This window comes from Vombatus ursinus, unplaced genomic scaffold, assembly GCF_900497805.2.
Source record: "Vombatus ursinus unplaced genomic scaffold, bare-nosed wombat genome assembly UNPS02014805.1, whole genome shotgun sequence".
Taxonomy (NCBI): Eukaryota; Metazoa; Chordata; class Mammalia; order Diprotodontia; family Vombatidae; genus Vombatus; species Vombatus ursinus.
This window is the reverse complement of record NW_020954583.1, coordinates 13,237,520-13,260,102: the sequence shown is the minus strand read 5'-3', so window position 1 is coordinate 13,260,102 and position 22,583 is coordinate 13,237,520.

Sequence of the window (22,583 nt, the reverse complement as noted above, 5' to 3'; positions counted from 1 at the left end):
TTCCTGCTTCCAGTTTCTTCATACAACTTTGATAGACTTGCTGTTCCTATCTCCTGCTGATTCTTTTCTCTCTTTTCTTATGCCATCCAGATTATTTATTATTCCCAATGGCTCAAATCAATGTCTCTTGGTACAGAGTACTCAACTTTTCTTAGGAAAAAAAAAGATCTCTTTATGAAAGCAGCCGGTTGTATTTTATCACCCTATTGTCTCCAAAATGATTTTCCATTTTGTGACTTTTAACCTCCTGTCTTTAAAACAGTTGCATGCAAAGGAACTGAGAGGACACAATCACCTATAGCCCCAGTCATCCCACAGTCTTAAAATGATCTTTAACAGACTATGTCTCTAAAAATTAACATTCTTCACACATATTTTATAACTTTTGGTGTGTTAATTTTTTGCCCTTATCAACACCAAACTTTTCATATACTAAAATGGAAGCACCTTACATCTCTTATAAGATGACTCAAGCTTTTTAATTTATACCACAGCTTCTTGTCTACTCCTATTGGCAGCAAAACTACATAGCTTGTCTGAATTTTTATTTCTTTCCACATCAATTTTTATCATTTTTTATTAAACCAAAGTTCTTTTCCTTCACATATCACCACTAAACTATTCAGCTATGAAAGGGGTATTGTTTTATATCCCTTTTGCAATTGATTTATTTCTTTCAATAGAAAAATTCATTTTCTATCCCCTTTAGAAACTGCTCATATATTAAGAAGGCAGTGTATTACAGATGGAAACAATTGTAACTCTCAATATATCTAGATTTTACTCATTGCTCTCTTTAAGTAACCAGCTCATATGTTTTTCTGATTATGCATTTCATGCACACAAACACACACACACATATATATATATATAATATATGTGTGTGTGTATACATGCACACATATACATATATATACACTTATACACATATAAGAACTTAAACAAATTCTTGTGCAGGAGTTGTAATTGGCTATGTACTATAGCCTATTCACATCTATCCTGTGCCTCTCTATTGCTCTTTGCAACACTTGACATTTAGATGCTTTAGAGATTGTGGTGTTCCATGACTCAAAGGTGTATACCATCCATCAGTGAACAATATTGGTATTAAAAAGATGGTTTGTGTCTGTCAATGTGTGGGGGAGCAGATTAAGATCTCTGTATGTAATGATGATAAAATAATAATCATATCCAGTATTTATATAGTGCTTTAGGATTTCTAAAGCAACAGTGGCAGACAAGATGCCAAATTAAAAACAGAATTCATTGCTTTACTAATTCTATTAATTATTAATTGATTATTAATTAATCATATTAATTAATTATTGTTTTATCAATAATCTTCAAAGAACACTGGATACATAGTGTGTGCGTATATGTATGTACACGTGTGCACCTATGTGTGCAAGTCAGTGCATATTTATATAGACACACAACTGTACTAGCCTCTCTATACAATTGCATGTCATAAGCTTAAAATAAACTTCTTTCATTTGCTTTATTCTACATGGATTGTTAAACTCCTCTCTTTGGCGAATTCATAGATGTTTGAACTAAATCACCTTTAATGTTTCATCCAACTCTGTGTTTAAATACTAATTCTGTCACCAACTAGTTTGTTCAAGATACTAAAGCTCTTGGAGTCTCAGGCTTCTCATCAATAAAATGAAAGGGTTAGGTAAGTTATGATATAAGTTCCCTTCAAGCTCTACACCTATGGTACCATTACCATGTTTACATATACATAATTGGATTATTACACTTTGTAACATGTTGAAAATAAAACCTGCAGGAAATAGTACGGCTTAATATCATTTTATTTAGAGGATCAATATAAAAATATATATTATCTAAAGTTATTGACAATTTTACTATATTAATTAATTAGTTTTAGGATATTACATGTTTACATAGTATTAGAAAAGAAAGATTTAATGGATATTACACACACACACACACACAAACACACACACATGCAACTTTTCCCTTTAAGTCACTTGTTTGAAATATGCTGATGTTTTTATATACAGACAATATAACTTCAGCATATTTTTTGGTGTTCAGGAATGAAGTAAATTTTTATTTATTTTAAAATTACTTTGTTCATTGATTTGCTTGTTAATTGACTTCTGATTAAAACTTATCATGTAACTTTTTGAGATTTAAACAAATGACAGTTGGTGACTTTTCTTCACTCTGGTGAGTATTGCCACATTAACCTAATTGTTTAATCTGAGATTCGTAAACCATTCTTTTGTCTAAAATGTTGATACCATTATTTTTTTCTGAATAATGAACAGATACCCACATATACAAAGTACATGCCTTCTACAAATTAAAATTACTCAGTTGCCTGTAAGATTAAATATTTAATTTCTTAAATATTTAAATGTGTGTGAGAAGTGTGATTGTGTTTAGCTCTCTGTGTCTATAACTTAATGGCTTAGTAGTCATAGGCATAATAGAAAAGTCTAAGGAAATTGACTTATACAGATTAAATGATTTACTCAGGGGGCTTTGAATCCACATCTTCTGACTCCAAGCTCAGTTTCTAACCTCTGCCCCACCTCTTTGATGCTACAGGAAGATAAAGATACCCAGGTGTAAATAATACAAGGTTTTAATATACGTGTATACACAAAGTATACACATGTATGCATGACTGTAATAAATATGCTGTATGTATACAAATAAGAGCTTAATAATTAATGCAATTTATAATAGCAATAATATCAATGCTATATTAACTAACAAAAATATATTATTGATGCTGTTCTATGTAAGTGCAATAATCTTATAAGCAAGGAATTATAAGAAATAAACTAAAGTATTTAAATCTATATAAGTTTATTGATATATTTGTAAGTTGTCTGTGAAACTTATACTTCACTGTATTATTAAATTGCAAGACAATAAAGAGTTTAATATTGATAGTATGAATCTATCCAAATCAGGAGAAGAGACATGAGATTTCCACTGAATTTGAACACCAGGACCTTACTGAGGAACTCAAATTGAAAGGCATTCTTCTCTCCACACCCCTATTCCAACCTTACCTCCAAGGCATTATACCCTGATGTATTTATCTTTTTTTTTTCATTGCTTTTTGGTGAGGCAGTTGGGGTTAAGTGACTTGCCCAGTGTCACACAACTAGTAAGTGTCAATTGTATGAGGCCACATTTGACCTCAGGTCCTCTTGACTCCAAGGTCAGAGCTTTATCCATTGCACCACCTAGCTGCCCTTAACCATGATGTATTTCAAAGAAATAGGAGGCAGCTAGGTGACTCAGTGGATAGAGAGCAGGGCCTGGAGTCAGGAAGACCTGCATTTAAATTTGACCTGAGAAATTTACTAGCTGTGTAAACCTGGTCAAGTCACTTAACCTCTATTTGCCTTTATTCTATAGAGAAGGAAATGACAAACCATTGAAGTATCTTTGTCAAGAAAACTCATGGACAGTAATCCATGGGATCACAAAGGGTCTCACACCACTGAAAAATAACAACAACAACAATAACAACAACAACAACAACAATGACAAAATTTCAAAGAAGACTCCTTTGGGAAAGTACAACAAAAAAGGGAGGTGAAAGAAACAGCAAAAACAAAGCCAGAAGGGGAGGGAAGAAATTGTACTAGCCTTAAGCAGTTTTGATTGTGATGTCTTAGTGTATAATGACCTACAAAAATGAATGAAAGGAATCCATCCTTTTTTCCAGAAACTGTGGAGTAACAAATGGAAAACTTCTTTGTTTAGATCTGACTCCACCTGACTTTGCTCTCTTGCATTTCTGTTAAGTAAGGTCTATGTGCATGTGATAGTTAATGAGCTTGCATATTAATGAGTTTATGTGTGAATGTCTTTGTCTATATGTGTATGCATAATAGAATTAATGGCTCTCCATTTATAGGCCTTGCTAATTAATGTCTTTGATAATCAGAATTGCATACCAGTTACCTTATCTTAATCTGAACATTTCTATGGTCTTGAATATTTAACAATATTAATATAATTTGGAAGCATAATTTGCTTTATTCATACACATGGTTGACCCATTGTTAAAAGCACTAAAGATTTGTCTTTGTATAGTGCATAAATGTTACATTCCATTGTTTGAATAGGCAAATAGGTTACTTTTAGCCTCCATGGAATGGTAAAACTAATGCTCCAAACACATAAGAATCACAAATTTCATAGGCAATATCCCTTACAAGGGAAGAATTAAAGCCAGCCAAAAATTAGAATTATGTAGTTTAAACAATATGCATAATATTTACCATTTATCTGGTAAGGCATTTCATATTTCATCTGAATTGTCTGGCAGTGCAGTTTGATGACCCCCCACTTTCACTCCTGAACCTGAATAAATGTAGAACTATCCCTCTAGCAATTATATATTTAGCTTTGCTCATCCCTCCTAATAATTATTTCGATCCTTTGGAGCAAGTCTCACCTTTAAAATACCCTTTCCTGCTCTGGCTAATGCATCTGTCCTTTGCCCTTCATTCATTGATCAGGAACATTGGAAGTAATTTTCTATTTTCTTTGATGATTTCAAAGCCATGCAAGAATTTCACACTGGGTCTAATATGGTTGGAGGAAAGGAAATTCTGAGATATGGAGAACAGAGAGGATGTAGTACTAAGAATTATTCTTATTAGCAATATTTGTTCACTCAACACTGCATATAATTAATTCTCAGGAAATTCCTCCAGGAAGAAAATCCCCAGTAGTGCCAAATATGATTTGTAACAAAATTATGTGTTGAATTTAGTTAGATGTAAAGCATTGTTATTAATTATTATGAATAACTTTTTGTGGGAGAAGTAAGTTGCATTGGAAAGAAATTAATTAAAAAGCCTCAGGTTCAAGGAATCTGTGATTACTACTCCTTTTAAAGAGCACCAACTCCTAGAAAAGATGGGTTTCAATCTTGTTGAAATTTTAACACTTTATTGTTTTGAATTGATTTTGCCTGGCATCATATTTAATGGATATTGCACACACACACACACACACACACAACTTTTCCCTTTAAGTCACTCATTTGAAATATGCTGATATTTTTGGATACAGACAATATAACTTCAGGATATTTTTTGATGTTCAAGAATGAAGTAAATTTTTATTTATTTTAAAATTACTTTATACATTGATTTCCTTGGTAATAGACTTCTGATTAAAACTTATCATGTAACTTTTTGAGATTTAAACAAATGACAGCTGGTGACTTTTCTTCACTCTGGTGAGTATTGCCACATTAACCTAATTGTTTAATCTGAGATTCATAAACCATTCTTTTATCTAAAATGCTGATACCATTATTTTTTTTCTCAATAATGAACACATACCCACATATACAGTATTTTTCTCTTTCCACAAGTGTTGGAAATCTCTCCCTCTCCCTCTCCCCTTCTCTCTCTGTCTATATATATATATATATATATGTGGGTATATATATATATATGTGGGTATATATATATATTCATACATACATATCTCTGTATAGGTTTATATATATAGATATGTATACATATTATATATGTAACTTTAATGCAAGTGTTCTCTGAGAATTTAATGATATTCCTTGAAATACCCTCAGAGATTTCAAAGTGCATGAAAAGAAATGCTTATATATCCTAGCTACTCTAATCACCAATTTACTTTTGTATGGCTGTGATGATGCAGCATTATAGTTTTCAAAGAATTAAAAATGAGTATCAACTGACAGGATAATGGAAAGGCATATGGTGGATGTGAATAGACTGCAGCACATTAAAAATAGGCACTCATGAAAGAAGAACAGAGTAAAAGATATCATTAAAGAAATATACGATTGAAAAATAAAATGGAATGGTCATAGGGAGGAGTGAAAGATAGCTAGTATACTTCACAGGTTTCCTTGTGATGGCAAGAGAAAGCGAAGAAAGCACCCAACAAGTTGGGTGGAGCTTCTTGTGATGAATCTATGAGAAGACGTGGATAGAAATAACAGAACATGGGAATGTGTGGACAAGTTGCAATTTGTATCATTGTCATGAATTCCTCACACATTTATTTGAGTATTTTTATATATTGGAATCACTGTGGAATTACTATTATGAAAAGATTGACTGCTGTGGTGGCTGTATATCATATTTTAAATCTTTTCTTTCAAATACTATATAAACATGCAATCAGCTGTATATCTCTCCAAATAAACACTCTCCACTTTGATCTTTTCTGCTAAATCATATCCATCCCCTTTTCTGTAACCTTGCTTGATAGCCACATATACAAAGTACACGCCTTCTACAAATTAAAATTACTCAGTTGCCTGTAAGATTAAATACCTCAGTCGTTCATTCAACAATTTCTTTATTGACTACCTTTAAGGCATTGTGCTTGACACTCTGCTTCATCTAAAATTCACCCTCTGATTAAACTTACCCCTATCTAATGTCTCCTTTATTTTCTATCTCATCAATACTTATACCACTGTAAAAAAAATCTTATTAACTTGAACTCACTTAACTCAGATTTTGTCCTAATTCATAGAAGGGATGACCTGAAAATGATTTTTATAAAGAATTAATTCACTAAGGAAATTAATAGCAAACAAAATTTCAAATGAAACAATTTAAATTCTAAGTAAAACAGAATTTAAATGTTAAATAAAACAATTTAAGTACCTGATAATATACTAGTGAAAATTTAAAATTCAATTAAATGCTAATTAAAATAGTAATTTACTTATAAACACATATTATTGGGTTTTGTTTTCTTCTTTGTTCAGTCATTCTCTTTCATTTTATTAAATTGTTTAATCTTTTTTCATTTGAAGTTATGATTTTTGACTTATATTTCCCCCCACTTATTTCATCTATTTTACTTTTTAAAGTTGCTCTGTTGTTTTAAGTCAATATTTTGTTACTGAAGCTAGTTTTGTTTACTGTACCATGATTTTGATTTTACTCTTTTCTCACAGTTTCTCTTTCTCTCATTCCTCTTTGATTATCCTATCCCAAATTATTTGAACTGACTAAAATGATTCAATTAACTTTATTTTATATATTTATCTGTTTCCTCCCTCCTCTTTTTTTCTATTCTCTTTTCCTGCTCAGTTAAGTGCTTAGTTTAAAATCTTCCCTTCCCTATTGCTTTTAGTGTCTTTTTTTTAAAAGTAACTTTCTTTTAAGGATGCTTTTTTTAAAAAAAATATTTTTCCTTTGTTTTGTCCTCAATAAATGTCTTGTTTCCAAGTAATATTTTACTCCATTACCAAGAAATATTTTTCTTATATCCCAGTCTTTGTTGAATTTTGTTTGATGAATCATTTGCTGTAATTTGCGTTTTTATATCTCTCTGTGTTCCTCATAGGTAGAGGTTCCCAAACTTATTTGGCCTACTATCCCCTTTTCAAAAAAATACTCAGTACCCCCCTGGAAGCCTCCTTTTTTTTAACTCTTTAATGTTTCTTTAAATTTGCATCATTTCAAATTTTTAATGAAATCTTAAATGTAATAATTTATTGTAAATTTGTGAGGTTTGTCCTGCAAACTTGGATGATGCAATATTGAGCCATGTAAGCATAAAGTATTGTATGGTAAACAAGTCATTACATGCACATATGCCTGCCAATGCTTGCTGGACTTCCCAACAATGCATGACAGGCTCACCTGCCAACACTTGCTTGTTAAGATTTGTCAACAGACTTGACCACTGATCAGTTATAGGTATTTTGTGTGTTTATTTGGGAAATCATGTATTCACTACAACTTCAACTCTGTTACACAGCAGATCAAACATGACTAGTCTTTATCTTCTATTCAAATTCTTTATTACTTTTTTTTTTTAGTTCTTATTCCTCATCCTTTTCCCCTCTACTTTTCCTCATTCTTAGATATATGAATTTATGAAGCAAACTGTGTTGAATGGAAGCAGTGCTGCAATAAGCTTCCTAATAAAGGAATCACATTGTGTCTCAAGTCCTAAGACTCCCTGTCCCCAGCATGATTGGCCTTCATTCAGAAGGACAGATTAACTTTTCTCACTGGCTCTATGTCTCATCCACTACTTTGGGTGGCAGCTGACAAGTCATTGGAACTCAAAGATGCCCTCTCCTGATACAAAATGTTGCCCAAGTTGCACAGTGCTCTTACTTCCAGAAGATCTATCACAGGGACCTAGTCTCCCACATGCATACACATCTCCTCCCACATTACAATACTCTTTAACAGCAACTCCTACTCTTATCTGGGAAGATAAACTTTCTCCAATTCGCCAAGACTAGTTCCTTCAATCAGTTGACTACATTCAGTTCTTACACAATCATAGCTCTATAGACTATAGTGTATCATTTCAACTTTTCCACATTTGCTTCTTACATTTGAAAATATCATACACACACACATATACACATACATATATATACATACAAATACATATACATACACATACATACACACACAGACACCATCAATGGACAAAAAGTACCTATGTGGTTAAATATATGTTTATATATACATATATGTATATATGTGTGTGTATATATATATATGCATATATGTATATGTGTACGTTTGTGCATGAATATTTTTTGTCCATTGATGTTTGGTCAGTCATTCAATGAGCATTTATTAGGTTTTCATTATTTACTAAGCTATTAGACTTTCATTATTTATTAAGCTATTTGCTATGTCTCCATTCTTTCTTTGTAGCCTTCAAATTTAAGTCTCAGCTGAAACCTTCCATGTGTTGTCTCACCCATTTGAATGTGATTTTCTTGAGAACAAGGATTGTTTTACTTTTCTTTTCATATTTTCAGTGCTTAGCACAATGGTTGGCATGCAGTAAGTACTCAGTAAATGGTTTTTTTTTTTCATTTAATATCCCTTTCTCAATCAAACTCCTTTTAATACTTGTTTACATTTGGTACCTCTACATCTTCTCCACTCATTCTCTTTTAAATCTTGTGTCATCTACCTTTTTACCTTATCACTCTTTTGAGAAGCTTTCTTTAACATCATAAATAATCTCTTAATGGCCAAATCAAATTGCCTCTATTCGATCCTCATTTTTCATCATCACTCTGCTGTATTGATCATCCTTCTCCTGGGTGGTATCTCTCTTTTTTTTCCACTAATGCTGCTCTCTCTTGGGTTTCTTCCTACTTGTGTGACCTTTGTTGAATAATCATCCATGTCATGCCCAACATGCCTCAAGTTCTATGCTTGACTCTCTTCTCTTTTCTTTCTATACTCTCTCATTGGGTGTCTTCATGAACTTTCATGGATTCACTTGTCATGCTTATGACTCCCACATTAAGTTATTGAAGGTTATTGAAGTAGGGATTATTTCATTATTTGTATTTGTATCTGTACTGCATTAATTGAAAGATTGATACAGACCTAAGCTTTTTCCTGAACTACAATTCCTCAACAAAACCAGCCAATTGGACATTTTGAATTGGGTATACTGTAGGGTTTTCAAACTCAAAATTCCCCAACTGATCTTTCCTTCCAATTACTCAAGTTTGCAAACTCAATGTTACCCTCAACATCTTGCTTATATTCACCCAAACATCGGTGAATAAGGAGGTCAACTGTGTCAGTGCTCTGTCCCTGAATTACCTGCAAGGGATAAAGTACTTGTGTTGGTTGTGTTATTTCCGGTCCTCTTTTCCATCAGAATTCTGTCTTCTCCAAGCCTATGGGTGGAGCACCCTGGGTAGTACATTTTTAGCCTTGCTTAATTTCTCCCTCTCTTATCATCTCCTTTTACAGTCCAATGTCTGGAACTTCTTTAAGGATTAGATAGGAGACGCAGTTTGGGCAGTGATGGGAGATCCTTACATCTGGTTCTTTAGATACAAGCCTGTATATTTATTTGCACTCACTGTAGCTGCTTTATAAGACACATAATTTCTTTCTTTTGAAGTTTTGAAGTTTAAGAGATTATAGAAAATTAATATTCTACTATCTTAAAGGGCATGTGATTAAAACAATTATTTTTCTTCATTAGATTACTCTAAATCTATTTGGTAGGTTACATTTTATTAATATAACTATTTAAATTTATTTATTGTTATCAACTTGATAGACAAAAATGGATATTTTTAATAAAAAGGACAGAAAAAGGATCATGTGTGAAATTGTAACCATCTGTTACATACAACTCAAGTATATATTAATTTTAATATATTATTTCCAATAATTTTCCTGTTTGTGCCTCTTTTCTAACTTACTTCTGCTGTCTTCCATGCATTTAAAACATGTTTCACTGGCAGTCTTTCTTTACTTATTTTTTTTGTATCATTATTACTACTTCATCTCTTTCACCTATAATACTCCCCCAATGATAAAAACCTTGCCTTGAAACAAACAAATATAGTCAATGAAAAGAAATCAAAACAAGTACATGTTGACTAACAGTGGCACTTTCTATATTTTATGTACATGTGGAGCCATGAAATTAGGAACCCTCAATTTCAGCAGCTCTAAATGATTAGGAATGAAAACCTTCTAAACTGGGTTAGTATTTCTTGTTTTCTTCCTTTCCTTACTTCTTCCACTATTACAATGAGTAAGATCAGTATCTATTAAGCCCTCCATTATTATCAAAGTTTTAATTACATGGGAGTTTCCACCAATGAAAAGAGGTGGAAGTGCCACTGATATCATCGCTTTTGCCAAAAGTCCTGTCAAACCTGTGGTCAGCACTTATAGAACACAGAGGCAGTAGAATTACATTGCTGCATCCTACCCTAGACTACAGGGTAGTCCTTTTGGCTGCAATTACCATTGATTTTCTGAAACTAGCCCTAGTGCTTCTAGGATTATGATGGAGAAAAGTATAATAATAAAATATCTGTCTCACCTTTGGACTGCAAAAGCCTTAGTGACCCTCATCACATTACCTTCCTGACCATCATTTTAATCAATCACACCTATCAACTATTTTATTTAACTGAGTACCCAAATCAAATGGTACTTGTTTGTATTAGGGCTAGTAAGTTCCCACTTCCTATTGCCTATTTGTTGTGATTCAGTAACCATACTTTACTTCAAAATTGAAAATCCTTTCCCTCTGTTACATCTCATCCCTATCCAACTCAACCTTCCCCTACTTCAGTTCCTGTCCTTCTCTGACTTCCATTTGAGTATGATCTCTGGAATCCCCACTCTTTTATGAATGAATTCCTCTTTATTGTAGATCTGCTTATTAAAAGTGATTAACTGAAATAAAAAGGAAACAGAACAAAGTTACTACTGAGCCATCTATGATTTAATTTGCAAAACTAGCATTTGCATATTAAACCAGGTCACCTAACTCCTCAGAGGTCAGAGATAAGGAGTGATCTACAAGAGATGATTTTTGTAACAAAAAAAAAAGGAATTGGAAAAATTACAGAAACTTGTTTTGAACGCAATTCAACTGGATGAGGCAGGTCATCTGACTAGTTAGATTCTTCCAGATTTTCTTAATCCTATGCCACACATCCTTTCCTTGAGGTGGTACCTTTTTCAACCAGAGATTGAACTGGGAAAGAGGAACTTGCGCTCAGTGGTTAGCAGTCACTGTTCCATCTTCTTTAGCAGATTCCATTACTCAACTTAGACTTTAGTTAAAGGAAAAAAAAATGGGGCAGGTGGTAACTTAACCTCTGGCTAACCTTTCTCCAGCTGCAGAAAGGGGAACTTGGGCTCTGGTCAATCCTGCTTTCTGCTTAGCCTTTGATTAACCCCCCTCCCCTTTCAGCTGGAAAAGAGGACTTAGCATTTTGAAAAACATTATAATCTTATAATTATTTTATTCTTCTAAATTATCTGCTACTAGATGATAAAGTCTTCTCACTCTATCTAATCACTAAATCTGTAGGTAGCCTGGACTATGTGTGTTACTCTGGCTTAACTCTTTCAGCTAACTATTCCTAAAGAAGGGAGCTTTAAACATTATCTCACCATTTCTGGTGAGATACTGTTTTAGATGCACGATCTTAAACTCTTGAATACTTTCTTTGATTAAAAAAAATCATGATTGCCTGTCCTGATGGATTATAATGAAGTATGTCAGTGAGTAACTAAACATTTGCTGAATGTTTACTGGAACATCATAGGACAGTTCCTGTCCTTGGGGAGTTCATAATCTGATGGAAATATAAATGCAATGTAAATGGATGGAATATAAAAAAGTAGCTGAAAAGGACTCAGTGAAAGTGGGTTGAGAGTAAGTGGGTGCAGGGACATGATGAAGTCTTGGAAATGATCTGAAAGAGTATGAGTTACAGAGTAGATCTTGTGGAAAGATGAGTTGTTTTTTTTTTTTGAGATAATGAAATCCATATGAGCAATGAGGGTATAGTAAGAGGTATATATTTAAGAATTAATTTCATCTTGCAGATCATGAGTCTCTAGAGATCATGAAATCTAGGATATCAGTCAAGTGGGAAATGACAAAGTGTGCTGGAGCCAACTCCTACCTAAACAGGAGAGCCAAATGTTAAATTTTCAGTGTGAGGATTTATACCACAGAAATCAGTAATGTTACAGATCAAGGCTTGACTTACTTTTTGTTGATTTTTTAGACTTAAGAAAGTGATGTAGAGAATGTTAATGATGCAGATTAAATGAAAAAAAAAGTTTAACATTCTTCACTATCTGTTTTACTCCTCTTAAAGTTTTCCTTCATTTTCAATGCCATGTTCCACATCACTCTCTATTCTATTTGTCAATTTATACTTTATTTTCTCCCAGTTACACGTAAAAAGAAAAATTTAACATTTATTTTAAACACTTGGATGTCCAAATTTTCTCACTTCTTCCCTCCCCAGCTGCCCTTGTTGAGAAGGAAAGCAATTTGATATAGGTTATACATGTGTAGTCATGCAAAACATATCCATAATAGTCATGTTGTGAAAGAAAACAGAACTAAAATACTCAAGAAAAAAAAGAAAGTAAGAAAAAAAGTATATTTCAATCTGTATTCAAACATCATCAGTTCTTTCTCTGGGGATGGATAGTATTTTTCATCACAAGTCTTTCAGAGTCTTGGATCATTATATTGCTAAGAATAACTAAGTCATTCACAGATGATCATTTTACAATATAGCTGTTACTTTGTACATGGTGTATTTCACTTTGCACTAACCCATACAAGTCTTTCCAGGTTTTTCTGGTAGCATCCTGCTCATCATTTCCTATGGTACAGTAGTATTCCATCATAATCACATACCACACCTTATTCAACCATTCCCTAATAGGTGGGCTTCCCCTCTATTTCTAATTCTTTGGCCCCAGAAAAGAGCTTCTTTCAATATTTTTCTAAATATAGATCTTTTTCCTTTTTATCTCTTTTGGGATATAGACCTAGTAGTGGTATTGCTAAGTCAAAAGGTTTGCATTGTTTTATAGCCCTTTGGGTATAAATCCAAATTGCACTACAGAGTGATTGATTCAGTTCACAACTCTACCAACATTTATATTATTTTGGGGGGTTTATTTTTCTGGTTTCTACTTTCTTAACTGTTTTAGCCTGAAACTCTGAGGGTCTTCCCCTGCCAGATGGATTTTTTTTTCACCAGATAAGAGAGATCATTCTTTGTCTCACTTCTTATCTAGCCTTAATCATTGAATGGGCATTGCCTTAGTCAGACTAAGACTTAAGACTTAAGACTTAAGACTTAAGACTTAAGAGAGACTTGAGCTTAGAAAAGGCTAAGGTCTCCTACTGCATCCTGGGACATTTTCAGTTGTTCTGATCTATATATTGCTACTTAACCAAGAAAGTGAGACTGGTGACTTTGCACTATGCTCCCTTAAATCCAATTAACTTAATTAACAATTGGCTTAAATCCAGTTCACTTGCAAGTCATGATATCACCTTCCTGATGTCATGGTCCTCTTCAAGAATGAAGGACAAACAACAACAACCACCTATCTTACTTCCTTCTCAGTCTCCTTAGTTAAATCATCAAATATCTGTTGCCCCACTATGCATTAGTGCTCTGAAAACTCTTTCCTAGGCCCTCCTTTTTTTTTTCTGTCTTCTATTCCATGATGGTCTCATAAATTTCAATGGGTTAAATTGTTAATGTTCTGTATCTGTGTGTCTACATACATACATACATACATACATACACATACAAATACATATACACATATATATTTATTATTCAGCAAATACATCTATACATGTGTATGTGTGTTTGTATTTATATTTATGTATACATATATACTTACATATCTTCAGAATTAATTTCTCCCCTGAACTCTAGTTAGGTATACCAAAAGCCTGCTTCCATCTAGATATCTCAAATTCAATATGTCTCTAAAGAGACATTCAGAGAGTTTACATTATAATACACTTCCATCTAGATATCCCAAATTCAATATATCTCTAAAGGAACTAATGTCCTTTCTCTCTAAAAACCATTCTCTATTTTTCTCTATTTTTGTGAAGGAAACCTCTTAACCTCCAAGTCACCCAGATTCAAATTCCTCATGTCAATCTTTTTTTCCTCTATTACCTCTATGCCCATATATAATCAGGTGCCATTTCCTGTCAATTCATATGGTTTTTATATCAATGCCCTTATTTCTACTTTCATTGCTACCACTCTAGTTCAGATCCTCATTTTGCTTACCTAGACTATTGCAACAGTCTCCTAATAGATTTCTCTATCTTTTATTTCTCCTTGTTCTAATCATTTCTCCTAAGAGCTTCAAAAATAATCTTTCTAAGGCACAGGGATAGCTGTGCCATTTCCTTGGCAAAAGTCTTTCAAGGATGACCTCTTGTATCAAGTATACAATACAAACTATTCAGTTTGACATTCAATTTTTCTCCACAATCTGACCCCAAACTACCTTTGTAGTTTTATAAGTGGAGTATTAAGTGTTTTGCAGACCTGATATTGCAATTACCACTTCCTTGCATTCACCAAAATCATTAGCCATGCCTGAAATGCACCCCTTCTTTGGTTTTTCCTTACCAAAGTCTTCCTTTCCTTCAAAGCCCAACTCAGGTGCCATTTCCTCTATTCAGCCTTGTCTTGTCCCTTCAGTCATTCATGCTATTCTTTTCCTTTGTAGTTTTCCTTTACTATTTGTATTTGAGCATTTTTTTGTCTCCCTATTATAATGCAAACTATGAATCCAGGGACTGTTTTATTTTCACCTTTTTGCTTTTGGTGCCTTGCATATAGTAGGCACAGAAAGGTTTTTGAATTAATTTTTATATACTTGTAAGATACAAACCTTTCTCTTTAAACTTTTCTATAATTTTGGATTGTTACATATTTGAATATACATACATTTCTTAAATCAATGGAAACTTTATTATATTTTTGTGTTCACTTATTAATTCACTTTATTTCTCAGTTTCTTTGGAACTTTTATTATATGTATAATTTAGATGCCTTCAAGAAAATTTGTAAGCTCTTTGAAGAGATGGCCCAGATTTTATTTCTCTTCTTCTCTTTTCCAATGCAGCAGTACATCCAATGAAATGTTATCAATTTTCTTAAGTCAGTTAGGTGGTAAAGTGGAAAGAGTGCCAGACTTGGATTCAGGACGAATTGGATTCAGACCTGTCACAGACACTTAATACCTGTGGTGATCCTAGAAAAGTCACTTAACCTCTCTAAGCATTAATTTTTTTATCTGTTAAATGGGAATAATAATGATATTAACTTTATGAGACTATTGTATCAAATGAAATATCAAATCTAAAGCACTTTGAAAGCTATAAAGTTCTTTAAAAATGTTTATTACTCTTTAACATATTTAGAGCATCATTAACTAATATAAAATATTATTTTATATTTTAAAGATAATGAAGATTGCTATCTTAATGCCACCCACATTTCCCACTACTCTAAGATATCCTAACTGTACATTAGCATTAAAATGTGTGATTTTATTTAGAAGTCAGTACTAAATTATGAAAACAATCTTGTTGGTGAGTAGTGCATAAATTGTTAAACATTTAAAGGAGTATGATTTCTTTCAGGCAAGTAAATTATTAGGTACTTTATGTGGCATCTCAATGGTACCCTACTGGCTTGAACACTTAATCCACCTCTAAATAGTGAACAATTTATTTTCTTGAGTCCAGCTGAATAGATAGCATTTCATGAATTTTATACAACACAAACTCTTACCTTCCACCTCTGTTTGCTGTAGTAATTAAATTATGCATATTGAAAGAAAAGCTCAGCATGTCATGTGAAGATCAGGCTTAGCTCTTATATTTCAAGATCAAAATTCCCCCTGTGTTCAGCCCTAAATCCTGCTGCTCCTCTGAGGAAAACTAGTCATGCCATGACTGATTTTCATTTGGTATGTAAATTATCTTTCTCAATTCCATAAAGGTACTGTACTCTATCAATTACGCTTAGGTTTTATGCAATAAATAGGCACAATTCAAAGGTATGTTTCCTTTAGGATTATCTTTTGTTAATATGTCTTTATGTGCACATAGACCAAGAACATGATCAAATATTCTCATGATGCAGGAGTAGTGAATAATAATAGCTACCGTTCTATTCTGTCTCAGTCTCTTTTTCTCCCTTTTGCCCTTTACACTCATAGTTGAGATGACTTTAAAGGCACAAATTTCACAAGCTACACATGAAAATCAATGTCGTTCATTTATACTCACATCTCATATATTATGCAAATACATACATGCTCCTATATACATAGAAGGAAACGATAAGTTTTGTATAAACAACGTTTTGAGAGGATGAACTGGGAAGAAGTGTACAATACATACAAATTTTAAAAAACAAAATTAATTTGGGAAACATAATTTGCATTTGAATGATTGGGATTCAATAAAAAAAAAAGTAATGTTAATAACAAAGGCTATACTCTGCTTCAGGTAGCTCAGAAGGTCAAATTTTACATAAAAATAATGCAAATTCACAATCTATTGCTTGAGTCTCAGAAAACATTCATGAAATACCTTCCATTCCCCTTTATAGCTCCAACCAAGCCTGAACAGTGTGCTTAATATATCTTCACTTAGCTCAAAATGAAAAATACCAATTTAGTTGCCCACATATTCAGATATGTTTAGTGTCTTCGGACACTGTTAAGACCTTGGAACTGTCCATTTCTCAAACATTTTATTTTTGTACACTGATTGCCTGTGAAAGTTGATGTGATGATTGCACATGTATAACATATCAGATTGCTTGTGGTGTTGGGGAGGAAGGAGAGAAGGGAAGAAAGGAGAAAAATTTGGAACTCAAAATCTTTTAAAAAAAAGAATGTTGAAAACTATCTTTACATGTAATTGGAAAAAATAAAATCTACTAAAAAAAGAAAGTTGATGTGAATATATAGTTCAAACAGCCTATTACAAACTAAAATAATATGACACTTTTAAAACTCAAGAAAATCAACTTTACCCTTATGAGTATAATAGTATATAATGTGATATAATATCTCAAAATTCAACTGAAATTTGAAGTATTGTAATAGCTTAGAGGCCTCTGAATTATCTGATTATAAGGACACATACAATATTTTTTCCTTGTAGAAAAAAAAATAGGTTACTGATCTTTTTGACTATGCCTGATACCATAAGATGTAGAAAGATAATACTTCAATTGGAGAGGATCATATGTCATGAAGGAGATCTTTTCCAGAGATACAATTTTATCTATTAAGCACCCTTTCAGTACTAATACTCCTACTTAAAATTGTTGCTACATAAATTTAAAAATAATAACTCACATTCACATAGCACTTTCTAAATGGTTTTGCTCACAACAATGTAGAACAACTATTATATGCATGTAGGGCAAATACATAGGGCAAATATTATAATCATTCTATATTACATATAAGGAAATAATCTCAGAGAGATCAAGTGACTTGTGTAAGGTCACATGGTAAATTTAAGAATTGTTACTTGAATTCAGGTCTTCTAATTCCAAGTCCAGTGTTACTGCATTCTTTTCACTATACCGTATAGCAGATAGTTACCAATTTATAGTTTGTAAATTTGGAGTTTAAAAAGAAACAATGGTGATGCAAATTAATGATATTTTTCTATGAGAAAGAAGCAAATATACTTTGACTCTCTTTTGTCTGTATTTTGAGAATATTAAAAGGAAATTATTATTATCGAAAGATTGCCTTACAAAAAGGAAGTGAACCTACTTTAACAGGATTTTCTCCGAATTTAAAAAGAGCTTATTTGTTATTACTGATTATCTTTCCTTTTTACAAGGCAATATTGCTTCTATAACTTTTTTTGAAAATATTTCAACCAATATTATCATTTAATCAGAAACACCATATCCATATTTGATTGATTAATTTTAAAACTTTCTTCCTAGTTTAAGTGTTATTGTCATTAAGTTTGGAGCCACTTCCCCCCCATGAACCCATAATAACTACTATATGGAAGATAAATGTCAAATTTGATTTATTATCAACTTTTTGCAGAAATCGTTGCTATTGGATGAGAAATGCCTGAATTGTAGAATCATGAAAAGACATGTTTAAAAGGTATCAGACCATAACTTACTTCAAGTAAAATACCTCAGTAACTGCCTCATAATATCCTGCCTCTGTTTCAACGTACAAGTATCTGGCAACCAAAGCATCCCATTACATTCCTAGACATCTCTAATAACTAAATATTTCTTTCTTATAAATATCCAAAATTTGCTTCCTGGTAAGCACCTACACACTACTACTATACTATACACTAGCTATACATGTTAGAATGAAGAAAACTGTCTTATTCTCTCCTCTATCTGAATCACTTCAAATATTTGATAATGGCTATGATAATCCAGGTTCCTGACCTCTACATCTTCTCTTCTTCAGGCTAATATATATCAGAGTCATTTAGCATGTATTAGGACAGTGCTTTTTAAAAAGAGAAGGATTGTCTGAAATAAAATCAGAAGACCACTTAACATGTGTATGAGGTCATCCTAGTGCTAAAGATAAGGCCTAAACCTGTGATTTCATTATTACAGGAAAATCCATGGTTTGGAAATTCCTTCTCCCAAAGCAAGTGGGCATATTCTCAACAACTTAGAGTCTTACAGAGTTACTTTAAGAGTTGAGAGGTTAAGTTACTCGACCAGAGTCACACACTCGATATATATCTGAGGTAGGAGCTGAACCAGGTCTTCAAGGTTCTGAGGCCAGCTCTCTGTTGCTTATACCATACTGCCTCTTATCTTAATGATCTGTAGCCTAATGCACTTAGATATAGAATACCCTTAAAGGCAATGCATTTCAATTTAATGGATGTTTGTTAAGTGGCTACTAAATGCAAGACACTGATTGCTGGGTTAAGAAAGAGAGAAAGAAAGAAGGAAGGAAGGAAGGAAAAAGAAAGAAAGGAAAAAGAAAAAAGAAAGAAAGAATTCCTTCTGTAAAAGAATTTACATTTTTCTAGGGTAAGTGGGACTTTGAATGAAATGCAGATCCAAATGAATACAAAATAATATGGAGAAAGGAGACAGTAAGAGTATGAAAAAAGAGACAATGAGACAGAGAGAGAGAGAGAGAGAGAGATGACATTTTTGAATTTTTAATCAGCATTCAGCAGCTCATTGGGGAAGGAGGTAACTCAGCATTATGGTTTGGCAAGATGTTAGTAGAAACAGGACAAGGGAGCAAAGGATTCAATGATAAGCAACAGTGTATAGTTAAACTACTCAACTATGTTATCAAGACTGCAAAAGGAAAGTGAAACCAGAGCAGGGTAGATCAAATGATAGAACACTAAATGATAAAGGACATAGAAGTCTTAGTGAGATATATTGAAGAATGGGTTTAGGAATGAGGCAGAATAATTTAAAAAAATGATTTCATCATGGGTGGGAATCCCTGAGTTCAAAGTCATGGAGGTAGCACAGCCAGGTGATGGTGAAATCTAACATATTCATATTCATATTCTTCAATTTGTTGGAAGTAGAATGAAGATGGATATCAAAGTAGCTGAGAAAGTTCATGAACTGTGAGAATTGAATTGAAATTGAAATTGTATTTGTTTTGGAGCAAAAGAAAAATGTTTAATTTTTGTCTAATTATAATTGTATTTTCTGTTTAATAAAATTATTTACATATTTTTAAATTAGAATTTATTGAACATATTCTTGACATTCCAGGTATAAGTATAAGTGCTGCATCAATTTAAAAATATATCCTTTTTTTATTGGTTTACTTCCTAAGGAAATATTGTTCCACATTAATTTTGTTTAGATTGCAAAATCTGACAGGCAAATAGATCACCATGTTATCTTTTGAAGCTAATGATGGCCAATAGTTAAGGTTCATTTTAGTTCAGAAGTCTGGACGAATGTCTATTTCCCTCCCTTTCCCAAAGGAAGTCTTTACACTCATTTGATGAATAGTCACTTAGATCCAATCATTTTCTCATTCTAGAATTAAAAAAAAAGGTCTAGTTTCATTTTTATGAATTAATTAAAGGAGTAGGGGAAAATCAGTGAATAGTGAAAAAAATGTTGTACTTAGAGTCAGGATTATTTGATTCTAATCCCTTAGCTCTAAGGTCATGGTCAAATCATCTCACCTGTCATAGACACTATTTTCCTACCCATAAAATGGGGATAAAGATACTACCTACTGCAGTGACTTTTGTGAGAAGAGCACTTTGTGAAACTGAAAATGCCATAAAAATGTGAATTAGCATTATTAGTTGTTATATGATTTTCATATTTTTCCTGAACTATATGAAACAAATTAATCATGAAATGCTAAAACTCTTTGCATAAAATTATTTATTAAAAAGGAAATAAAAATAATGCCTCTGAGGGATAATAATCTGTGGCACAACACTTGCTACAGAAAGCATAACAGCAGAAATAAAACCTATTAGTGCATGATAGAAAATACCCTATCTTTTGAAACTTGGATAGGGAAAAAACATGAAGAAAGAAAAGGAGCAAAAAGCAATTTCTGAAGATTAATATGCAGATGCTGCTCATTCAGACCTCAAGAAGATTAAGTTCAAAGCTCAAACAATCTATCCAGAAAATTGAGACAGATTTAACAATTCCATGAAGTAGTAAAGAATAAAGAATTCACTAGAGTCACTATGTGAATTAAATGAAAGAGAAATAAGTTTCTACTTGTATTGAACCAAATATGAGTTTCTTTAATATTCATTGCTCCTAGTTCTGCCCCAAGGAACAATGCTGATTCAGCCTAATCTGTCTTCCATGTAGTATACTAGAAAAATTAGAAGATAACTGTCATATAGCTGGCTTATTTATACTTTATGTAGTCAGTTCAATAGATTCAAGCCTTATTTAAGAGATAATGAGTTAAGAAAATAAAGGGAAAAATGATTTGGTAATAGATTAGAAATGTTCTGAGGTTGTCACATGAATCAGACAAAGAACCATCTTAACACAGTAGAAAGGATGCTAGATGTGGAGTCAAAGGACTTAGTTAGAATTCCAGGCCCATTACTTGGTAAAACTGTGACCTCAGGCAAGTCATTTGACTACTCTGGGCTTCTGTTTTCTAATCTTTGAAATGAAGGGTTTGGTTTGAATGATCTATGAGGCTCTTTCCTTCTCAGAGTCTATGAACCTACTTTAGTGTCCTTCATTTATTCCTATTAAAGAGACACAACTGGAACAAAGACTGAATCGGCAACAGGGAAAACTTGAGTCAACAAAATAGTGGTAGTGGAAAAGAAGACAGGCAAAAGAACTTGAGTTGAAATGATCTGGAGAAGGCAGCTCTAGGAGAGAGCCAAGAAAATTCTTTAATTTTTTCTCTTATTATTTCTTTCATTTATTAATTGATCAGCACTCATGCAAATATAGTGCCAGCTATCCATATCATAGATTTTTCCAAGGCTGCTTGCTCAGAACTCAGGTTAAAAAGAGTGTGACCTTCCAAAATTAACCAGGGACCTTTTATGTGATAGATATTTCTGCTAAAAGAGCTACATATATGAGAAAAAGAACTTGAAATTGAATCAACTAATTTCTTAGAGTGCTAGTGATGAAGGAGAAATAATTATCTGCAGTCAGAATATAAATTGAATCAAATAATTGCCTCATATACTGAAAAATGGAGAAAGGATAGGATTAAACTATATTATACCTTCAAATAATACATGTAACAATGGATATATCACACAGAACATTATCAATTGAATTCAATTCTATTCAATTCAGCAAAAGTATCTAATACCTGCTGTTAATTACTATTAGATATTGTGCTAGCACCTAAGGATAAAGGATATCTAAGGAAAAAAAGACAACAACAAAATAGTCCCTGATCTTAAAGAGCTTATATTATAATTTGGTGATGGGGGAGGGACTGATTTGGGTCAGCACAACACGTACATAAATTAGGAAAAAGTTGAGAAAAGAGAGAGTGTTAATAATTGGGGAGATATGGAAAGGTCTCATGTAGGCTGTGGCAGTTGAGATGAACCAGGAAGAAAGACAAGGACTGTGAGAAGCAGAGACAAGGAGGGAGTACATTCCATAAAGGCAGGAAAAGCTTGTTCAAATGCATAAAAGTGGGAAATGGAAAATGTATGTGGAGAACATCTGTTTGTTTAGTCTGATTCTAATGAGG